The sequence below is a fragment of the Fistularia commersonii genome, chromosome 23 (assembly GCF_037954325.1).
Source record: "Fistularia commersonii isolate RoL2024-O1a breed Wild chromosome 23, RoL_Fcom_v1.0, whole genome shotgun sequence".
NCBI classification, from domain to species: domain Eukaryota; kingdom Metazoa; phylum Chordata; class Actinopteri; order Syngnathiformes; family Fistulariidae; genus Fistularia; species Fistularia commersonii.
In genome coordinates, this window is record NC_141306.1 from 9,512,319 (window position 1) to 9,520,937 (window position 8,619).

General features: G+C 50.3%; 1 protein-coding gene across 2 annotated transcripts in view; it reads right to left on the reverse strand.

Annotated features, from left to right (window-relative positions):
- Nucleotides 1–7,713, reverse strand: part of plppr2a (phospholipid phosphatase related 2a) — a 50,780-nt gene extending 43,067 nt beyond the window's left edge. The window contains exons 1-2 of one of the 2 annotated variants that reach the window (XM_086170631.1): nucleotides 7,696–7,713; nucleotides 7,110–7,442 (exon numbers count right to left, since the gene is read on the reverse strand). The gene's annotated coding sequence lies outside the window, so the exon portion shown is untranslated. Of the gene's footprint in view, nucleotides 1–7,109; nucleotides 7,574–7,695 lie in introns of those variants that run through there. The other variant, XM_086170632.1, reaches the window with a different exon arrangement.
- Between the last annotated feature and the right edge of the window lie 906 nt (nucleotides 7,714–8,619).

Sequence of the window (8,619 nt, forward strand, 5' to 3'; positions counted from 1 at the left end):
GGTTGCTATGGCTACTGTGCACAGAGGAAAGGGCGTTTATGGGTCCTGTTGTGATTTTTGTGCCAAAATACCAGCAGAAAATTCTGGGATTTGTAGAATTAGCGATACACGCACTGAAGACTATCCAGGCGGGCCAGCTCTAGTAGTTGTTTGGTATGGCTTTGCCGGCCAAATTTGGCCCGCGGACCAGAGTTCGACACCTATGCTCTAGTCTGTCATTTTTAAAATGTGATTTTAAATTTGAAGATTATGGCGAATGTGTAACATCTCAATAACATGTGTTCAAATATCTGTGTCGCTCTTAATAAGCACACAGCATTTTAAGCATTAATAAGATGGCATTTTTGCTTTGTTCTCTTGAATTCAAGAAGGACTCAAATAGATTAAAAATAACCTTCAAGCCGATGTCTTTTTCTCGAGGTCATAATGTTTTGTGGGATGTAGAAATGTAATTTAATTTTCTCTGCAGTTGCTCACTGACTTAAAAAAAATACTGCACATATTTTGTTTACACATAGCATAAAGGCAGATAATATAACGTTCTATGCGTTATATGTGTTAATTCCTTTTAATTGTCTGTGTTTTCTTTACTGTGATGAAAGGGGTCCAAATGGCTCCCCGAGGGGTAAAGGTAGCCGACCCCTGGGCTAGTGTGTTGCCCGTTACCGCACACACATGTAAACAGATTACAGAAAACTATTTCACTGGCTGAAAAAACCTTGCATTGACTGGCCAATTATTTGACATTTATGTAATCATGTAAATCATACATTTTATTCTGCTGCTATTTCCAAACCCAAGGTCAATTTACAGAAAGTAAAAAAAAAAAAAAAGATAAAATGATTGAAAAAGACTTCCAGGAATGGAGACTACAAGACAGGAGGCAAGTTTGACCAGATGGTCTCTCCAATTTTGACTTTGAGTCAGGAAGAGAGTCGGTGTTGCCGATGTCTGGGCGTGCGTCTGACAGCACGCTCTCGCTTGTGTACTTCTTCAACCACCGTCTACCTCTTTTTCTACGACGGCTGCCTTGTTTTGCACTGGATGTCCGACACTCGACCCTAAGCTTCCACGCCCATGCTGCACCTGTCCTATGACGTCCCTCTGTCTTAGGGCTCCTGTGCTTGCTGCTCTGGTTCTTTTGGGTTCCACTTTCTCCCCCCATCCACCAACGGGCGCCTCGCTCCTAACCTCTAGATCGGTGGTTCTTAACCTTGTTGGAGGTACTGAACCCCACCTGTTTTACATGCGCATTCACCGAACCCTTCTTTATTGGATCGAGGATCGTTTCGTCGATGGGCGCAAAGAACAGGCGGAGTAGCCTTTTCATCGAATCTGGCTCCCTTCGCCTTGAATTCAGCGAGCGCTATGTTCTTGTAGTTCCCGTCTCCATGCAGCTGAAGGAAGCCTTCCCTTAGTTTTGCCGGTGCCGGACTAGAATTGCTCATCTTGTCTTTGCAAATCATGCAGTTAGGACATCGATTCCAATCACGTTCCGTCATACATGTGAATCCGTATTGTACGTGTTCTTCCGACCGCTTTCTTTTTTTGCCCGACATAATTAGTATGAAGGGATTAAAATATTAAGAAAGAAATCACATGACGTACCATCACGACAGTCACAAGTTACTACAACTGATCGCGCCAAAATCCCTGCAGCACGGATAGGCCGAGCTATGTAGCGTGATCACCTGCGGCCAGTGATGTCATCACCAATGTGTGTCTTGACCTCCGCCGAACCCCTGAGACCGACACACCGAACCCCTGGGGTTCGATCGAACCCAGGTTAAGAACCACTGCTCTAGATCCTTTGACCGAGTGAGAGTCGTTTCGAGTCCGACCTTAGCACACTTGGACTCCTCTGTCAGTCGAGCAACTCCGGTTTGCCTTTCCCTCCACTTACGCAATGGAACTCCGAACCATTTCCTAGTAAATGAGTCGATCACTTTCTAGCTTTTCTACCACTGCCAGGGGAACCTCATACGCTGTCAATGGCCGCATCGACTGAGTCAAGAACCCAAACTGCAAACACCACGACTTTAGCTTTCCTTGGATTCCCGAATCTATGCCTGAAATGCCTTGAATCATTTCCTACTTCAACTCCTCAAATTGTCCCTTATCACCAAGATTTGTGCCAAGCCATCTTCCCAGACCCTTCACTGGTTTCTGTTGCACCATAAGAACCGCCTCACCATTTACAACAAACCTTTATCTACGACTTTCCCTTTACTGATTGAAACGTTTGGCTTGTTTTTCATCCTGGCTCACTGCAGGTTAACTTTTCCGACTACCTGCTACCGCATGGTGCGGTTGACGCCATAATTGTCATGTCATCCACGTCGGACCTAATCTGAGGGAGGCGCAGCCCTTCCAGCAGTCTGTCTCCGCCTACCACCCAAAAAAAAAAAAAAAAAAAAAAAACTGCGCCTAAGGACCCAAGGTCACCTTACAGAAAGCCCCAAAAAAAGATAAAAAGATTGAAAACAATTTCCAGCGGCTAGAATGAAGATTACAGAGCGGAGGTAAGTTCGAACAAATGTCTCAACAGTTTTGACTTTGAGTCAGGAAGAGAGTCTGTGTTTCTGATGTCGGGGAGGGGGTTCCAGAACTGGGAGCAGAGCAACTGAACGCTCTGCATCCCATAATACTAAAAGCGGGCAGAGGGAAAGACACGTGGATGAAGACCGGGGAGAACAGAAGAAGGTATGGAGGGCCTGCGGTGCAGATACATTTACAGGTCAGTAGCAGCATGCTGAAGTTACTCTCCGAAGCTACGGGCAACCAGTGGAGCTGCTGAAGGACTTGGGTGATCTTCTGGTCTTCTGGACTGTGGGGGTCCAAGTTATGATCCGGGCCCGAGTATTTGTTGGGGTAACTGAAAAGAACGGAGTAACAGTCATCTATTTGGGAGGTGACAAGGCTACGGACAAGAAAGGCATGTGGAGTAAAGAAGGCTATTGATATTGCGTACATAGAAATAGGCGAAGCGACTCTGGAAAGACAATGTACCATCTAGGATGACAACCAGAGGGACAGCTGGAGGAGGTGTTGACGGAGAGGGTGGAGGGTGTATCTGCAAGAAGAACTTCCGTTTTGCTGCCGGTAACTTTGAGAAAGTCGGAGGAGAACCGCAACTTGGTCCGCATGAGGTTTTCGGGAAAGGGCGAAAGGTAGAGGGGGGATTTGGAATCTAAAGTAGATATGGAGCCGGGTGTCATCTGCGTAAAAATAAAAGTTGATGGCGCGTTTAGCGACTATCTGGATGAGAGGGAGCATGTGAATGACGAATTAGAAGGGGCCCCAGTTGCGAGCCTTGGTGCACACCAGAAGAGACGGGAAAGGACTGTGGAGTACCGTTTGTAGCTAACGTTACACTCAAACTAAATATCTTTCCATTTGATGGATCCTGAATCACATTCGGTCGTGTTGTACATTTTCGGAGAAAAAGGGGGCCGTCATGAACGGCTCGAAAGACATCACGGCTCACGAAGCCTCTGCTTTTGCATGTGGCGTGTTACTCGCCGGAGAGCTTTCTCCCGCTAATCTCGGCAAAAAGAATAGGCCCGAGAAATGAATAAGGCATGAAGCCAAGCTCTTAGCGGGGCTTGGAACAATGCGATATGTCAACCAGGACCGCTTTTAGACGGAGCCGGTGCTGTTGGTGCATCTGCGTGTTTGTGCGCGTCGGCACGTTGGGGTGAACAACCGGCAGCCTCAGGTGTAGAAAAACAGCGAGAGGAAGACACACAGGGAGTGACAGATAAAGGGATCATCCCTGTTTCTTGTCAACCGGAGGCTGATAAGAAACCCTTTTGAAAGTCACAGTCGTCTCTCGGTGTAGCGGAGGACACCGAGATTCTGCTGGAGGTTTGCTTCCTCCCGGCTTCCTCCGTGGGAGGCGGCACAAAGAGCGCTCCCTCCCACGGCTGAGAAAACACGCTCACGGGCTGTGGGTTGGCAGGTCTCCAGACGAGGAAACACCGTTTCGGAGCGTGGTGGCCAGAGTCGGGAGATGGAGACGTTCCTGATCGTTATTAGCACATAATTGGGACGCCGGTGATTTAACTGAAAAAAATAGAAACGGTAAAACCTGCCGCATCCCCGAACGGCATGTTCAGGCCCACACATACATGGTTCAAATTGATTTTTAGCAGAAATGATGTAATTCTGGTTTTAGTTTAGCGAAACGAAATATATTCAGACTAAGAATAAGACGCTCGGACCTAAAAGATTAAAGGTCACTCTTGAATTTGGGATAAGCTGTTTTGCCATACATATACAATATACAATACATACTGTAATTTCCGGACGATAAGCCGCCACTTTTTTTTCACTTAACCAACGATGCTGCTAATATATGGATTTTGGGGGGGGGGGGGGGGGGCTAATGAGCCTCACGCCGCTAACACATTTATCCTGGTCGCATCGGACTGATGAAATGACTGGGAAATTCTGAGTTCATTCAACTCCGACACCAAAAAAGACAACTGACGGTTTTAGTGCGCAGGAGGAAGCCCAAGGTAGCGATCAGCTAGACGGCACGGCTCACATTGAGGCGCGCTAAATAGTCCAGAAATTAAGGTAAATTGAAAGAGCGAGACAGGGAGTCGGTCCACCGCGGGATCTTGCTAGCAAAAAGCGTTTTATCTTTTACCGTCATCGTTCTGTCGGCTTGAGCCGACCGCGATCTCCAGCGCTAATAGGAGCGGTCCGCGGCCGAGGACAAAAGGTGCAGAGCTATCTTTGGGGTTTGGGATGAGATTGTGCCCCAAGTCTTGTTCACCTAAGAGCGAAGAATGGAGCGGGAGATCGGCGGGCGGCTTCAGCGGTGATGATGACTCTGAAGAAGGAGCTGAGCGAAAAGGCAACGCTCTCAATTTACCAGGGGATCCACGTTGCCCGTCTTCGCCCATGACCGCAAGCTATAAGTTGTGACGAAAAGAATAAGGTCACGGGTACAAGAGTTTTCTTGGACTCTCCTTTAGAGATAGGGTGAGGAGCTGAGGCCGTCCAGGAAGGGGTCAGAGTAGCTTTCTCCAGCATCCAGAGGAGCCAGACGCTCAGGCGACCGATCAGGATGCCTCTTGGATGCCTCCCTCGGTGAGGTTTTCCAGACACATCCCACCAGGAGGAGGCTAATACACCCCAATACATGCTGGAGGACTATATCTCTTGGGCGGCACGGGGACCCCTTTGGATTCCCCCAGAAGAGCTGTACCAAGTGGCCGAGGAGCGGGAGGTCTGGGCCTCTCTGTTGCCCCCCGCGACACCTGAAGACGGACAGGTGGTGTTGGGATCCGGGGTCATTGGTCTTTGGGGTTCCCAAACAGAGGCCCTTGTCAAGCAGCAGCCGTGCAGGAGGGTGGACTCCAGCAGATGTGCGGTGCGGATCATCAGCCACCCCTTCGGCGCCAAATTGTTCACCTACCTCCGCTTGGGATCATTCTCCGGGATTCCGTTCATCCCTTCCTGTTGGATCTTCATCTCCGCAGTCACCCAAATCCAGAATTCTATGTCTCTCCTTGCAAGCTCCTTGTTCCCGATTCCAGATTTCTACATCTCACGTTTCCTCGCAAGTCCCTGAGACTCCTGTGACGTGACCCCAGAGGCTACCTGGATCCAGCACGGTCATCCGTTCACTTGCTTTGTAATAAACCCCTTAAAATGCCTTACCTCCTCAGTGTTTTTGCGTCCGGGTCAGGTACCCTTGGAAAATCATGACAGATGGATCGACGGACCAAAATTAAAAGTAACCCCGATAAGTTCATCTGCTTCGCGCCTTCTTCCGCTGCTGCTGGGATTATTTACCCGGTCCATCGTCTGCAGAGGTGGAGGACCATGAAGCAGGGGGGGTTGGGGGGTACAATATGGTGTTTGGACTGATGGTTGCGTAGCTCTTGGAGAGTAGAAAGGAGCCAGCTGGGCTTGATTTGATTATAACAGGGCAAGTGAAAGACGAAGGGGCTCTAATAGGTCATCAATCAGGAGACTTAAGACACCAAACCCAAGACTGGAGGGGTTTCGGCCGGGGGAGGGGGGGGGGGGGCTGCTTTAAGGTCGGGAAGGACAGCGTCCACAGATGCTCGACCGGGAGGATAAGCAACGACACGATGACTCGACCAATCGGATTAGATCAGAAAACAAAATGGTGGAGACGAGAAGAAGAAAGAGAGAAAAAAAAAAAAAAAAGACAACGCAAAGTTGAATTAGCATCAATGGAGAGCCGGTCAAGAGATTGACCCGCGAGTACTCCGCTCCACGCGTGGTGGCCACATGCCCGTCTCGTCTGGCTCGGCAGCCCTTCACAACCGGAGCAAACCGTACATGTGCGCGTTTGTGATCGTACGCCCACGCTCTCGCACATGAAGCGGCGTATTCCACTCCCCGCCTCTGAAAAAAGAGAAGATTTACACGTCCCTTCTTTTTTCGGTTCACGATGGAGCCGCAGCGGCCAATCAGCCGGGGTAGCAACGGCGCGCTACAGACGCCAGCTGTCACTCAGGCGGCGTCCGTGAGCTTCAACTCTGACTTTACCGAAACACAGCAGATCATTCTACATGTGCAGAGACGCCACCGGCATCCGCCTGCAGACCCGCCGCAACGGTCCATCACCGCGAAGCATCCCGGGCCCGCCGACCCTTTTGGGATTTGATTTGTTCCTTCCTTTTTCATGTGTGCACGCACGTACGCGTGCAGCACGCCGCGCGCCATTGTCGGCAAAAACGGTCTTGCCTTTTTCGCCCGGCGTTTTCCGGCACGTTTTAACAAACGCCGAAAAATGCACCCCAGTCAAGCCGCCGCAGTCTCCGTCCCACTCCCCAGATTTAACTGCGTCTCCGTTCCACTACTAACAGGACAAAGTGAAGAGGGGTAGTAAAACCGCAATGGGATTCAGTCAGTACTGAATAAATTTCCATTGAAATACACAACATGCCACAGAGTGACACTCCCCCCCCACCCAAACACACACACACACACACACACACACTCACATCCGAACCCCAGTTGGAGCACAGAAAATGCATGTCAGTCACTTCCACAAGGGGAGAAAGAAAAACCCGCCATCCATTTACTTTGTTTACCGTCCCCTCCCTCTTTTTCCCCCTTACCTAGGATACCTCGTCACCGCGCTGACGGTTGCCGTGGCACCGGATTCCTATGCGGTGGCCATGTCAGATCGGATGACGGTGAAGCGGCGTGAAATTTTTCCCTCCGCCCGGCCGCTTGTGTTTCCTCTCTTCCTCCTCCTCCGCCTCCTCCACCCCTCCTCTCGCTCCGCTCTCCTGTTCCCCTTCTGGTCGGCGGCTCCTCAGACGGCCGGATGAAGGGACGCCCGCGACGGCACCGTCTCCCAAAAACCCCACGCGAGCAAGCGATCGCCTCCAAACTACCGCCGGCGAACGGCCAAAGTGGCTGCGGTGTCCTTTACGTGCATGCGGCTGCTGAGGATGAGAAGGGAAGGATTGAGAGAGAAAAAGAGAGAGAGAGTGGAGGAAACTGTGCGTGAGAGGGCATCCGAATGTGTGGGAAACATTGATCGAGGGAGAGGGAGCGAGAGAGAGGGAGGAACGGAGGGAGGGCATGCATTATGTGTGTCAGCTCATCTGTATTCAAAGCTTGTTTTCCCTCCATCTCTCTCTCTCTCGCTCTCCCCGCCGTCCATCTCTCCTCCCGTCCCCCTCCATCCAACCATACCTCCTCCCTCCAGCTCTCTTCCCCCTCCCCGGTGAATCACGTCAGAGACGCACAGGACACGAACCTGACCCGAAGATTAGCGGGAAAGAAGGAAGGGATGCTGCGGACGGAGGAGATGGAGAAAGATGTGCATGTTTTCGGATGGCACGCTCTGCCCCGGAGCCCAGAGCGCTCCGCACGTGGATAAATGATGCACGGTGAATGATCTTCCTCAAACACATGTCCAGGGTTGAGCTAGAAACATGCAGAAAGGTATCTAATATGTGAGTGTGTGTGTGTGTGTGTGTGTGTGTGTGTGTGTGTGAAGGCGAAATATGACAGGATTAAGAAAGAGGGGAATTCACAGCTGAGGACTGGGGAATTTGGGGGCACAATGCAAAAAAAAAAAAAAAAGACACTTCTGGCTGGCGAGTCCTAGTTAGAATGAGCTAATAACATGGAGTTCCCTGAGCGCATGCTAGCATTAGCAATTTTCGACCACTTTCGGCCAGATGGGTGGATGTTAGCCCGCCGGCGCAGGATTTGTTTTGATATTTTTAAGATGATGGAGGAGGAAGAGAGGACTTGGCTTCGTGGAGTCGTTTTCATGCTGGCGCGACTTCTCACGTGCGCCATAGCGCGGCTTTTGCTAACATTGCAAACCGGATAGCCTGTCGTCAGTGGACGCTTACTATCCTAATCCCTTTGTTTACTGGCAAACGGATGTATGATGCAAGCCGCAGCTAGCCTTGTTAGCAATGTTCATTGAGAAACATCATCGCGTGGAAGTGGTGGGATGAACAGCTGAAGAAGGAAGGAAGAACCTTTTTTGCGACCATCTCCGATTTTGAGGTCCCGTCGCCGAGAGTGGCTAGTATTAAAGTAGCATTCGGGCCAGGCTACGTTTGCGGCGCTTCTATCTGTCCGGATAGCTCACAACTACCA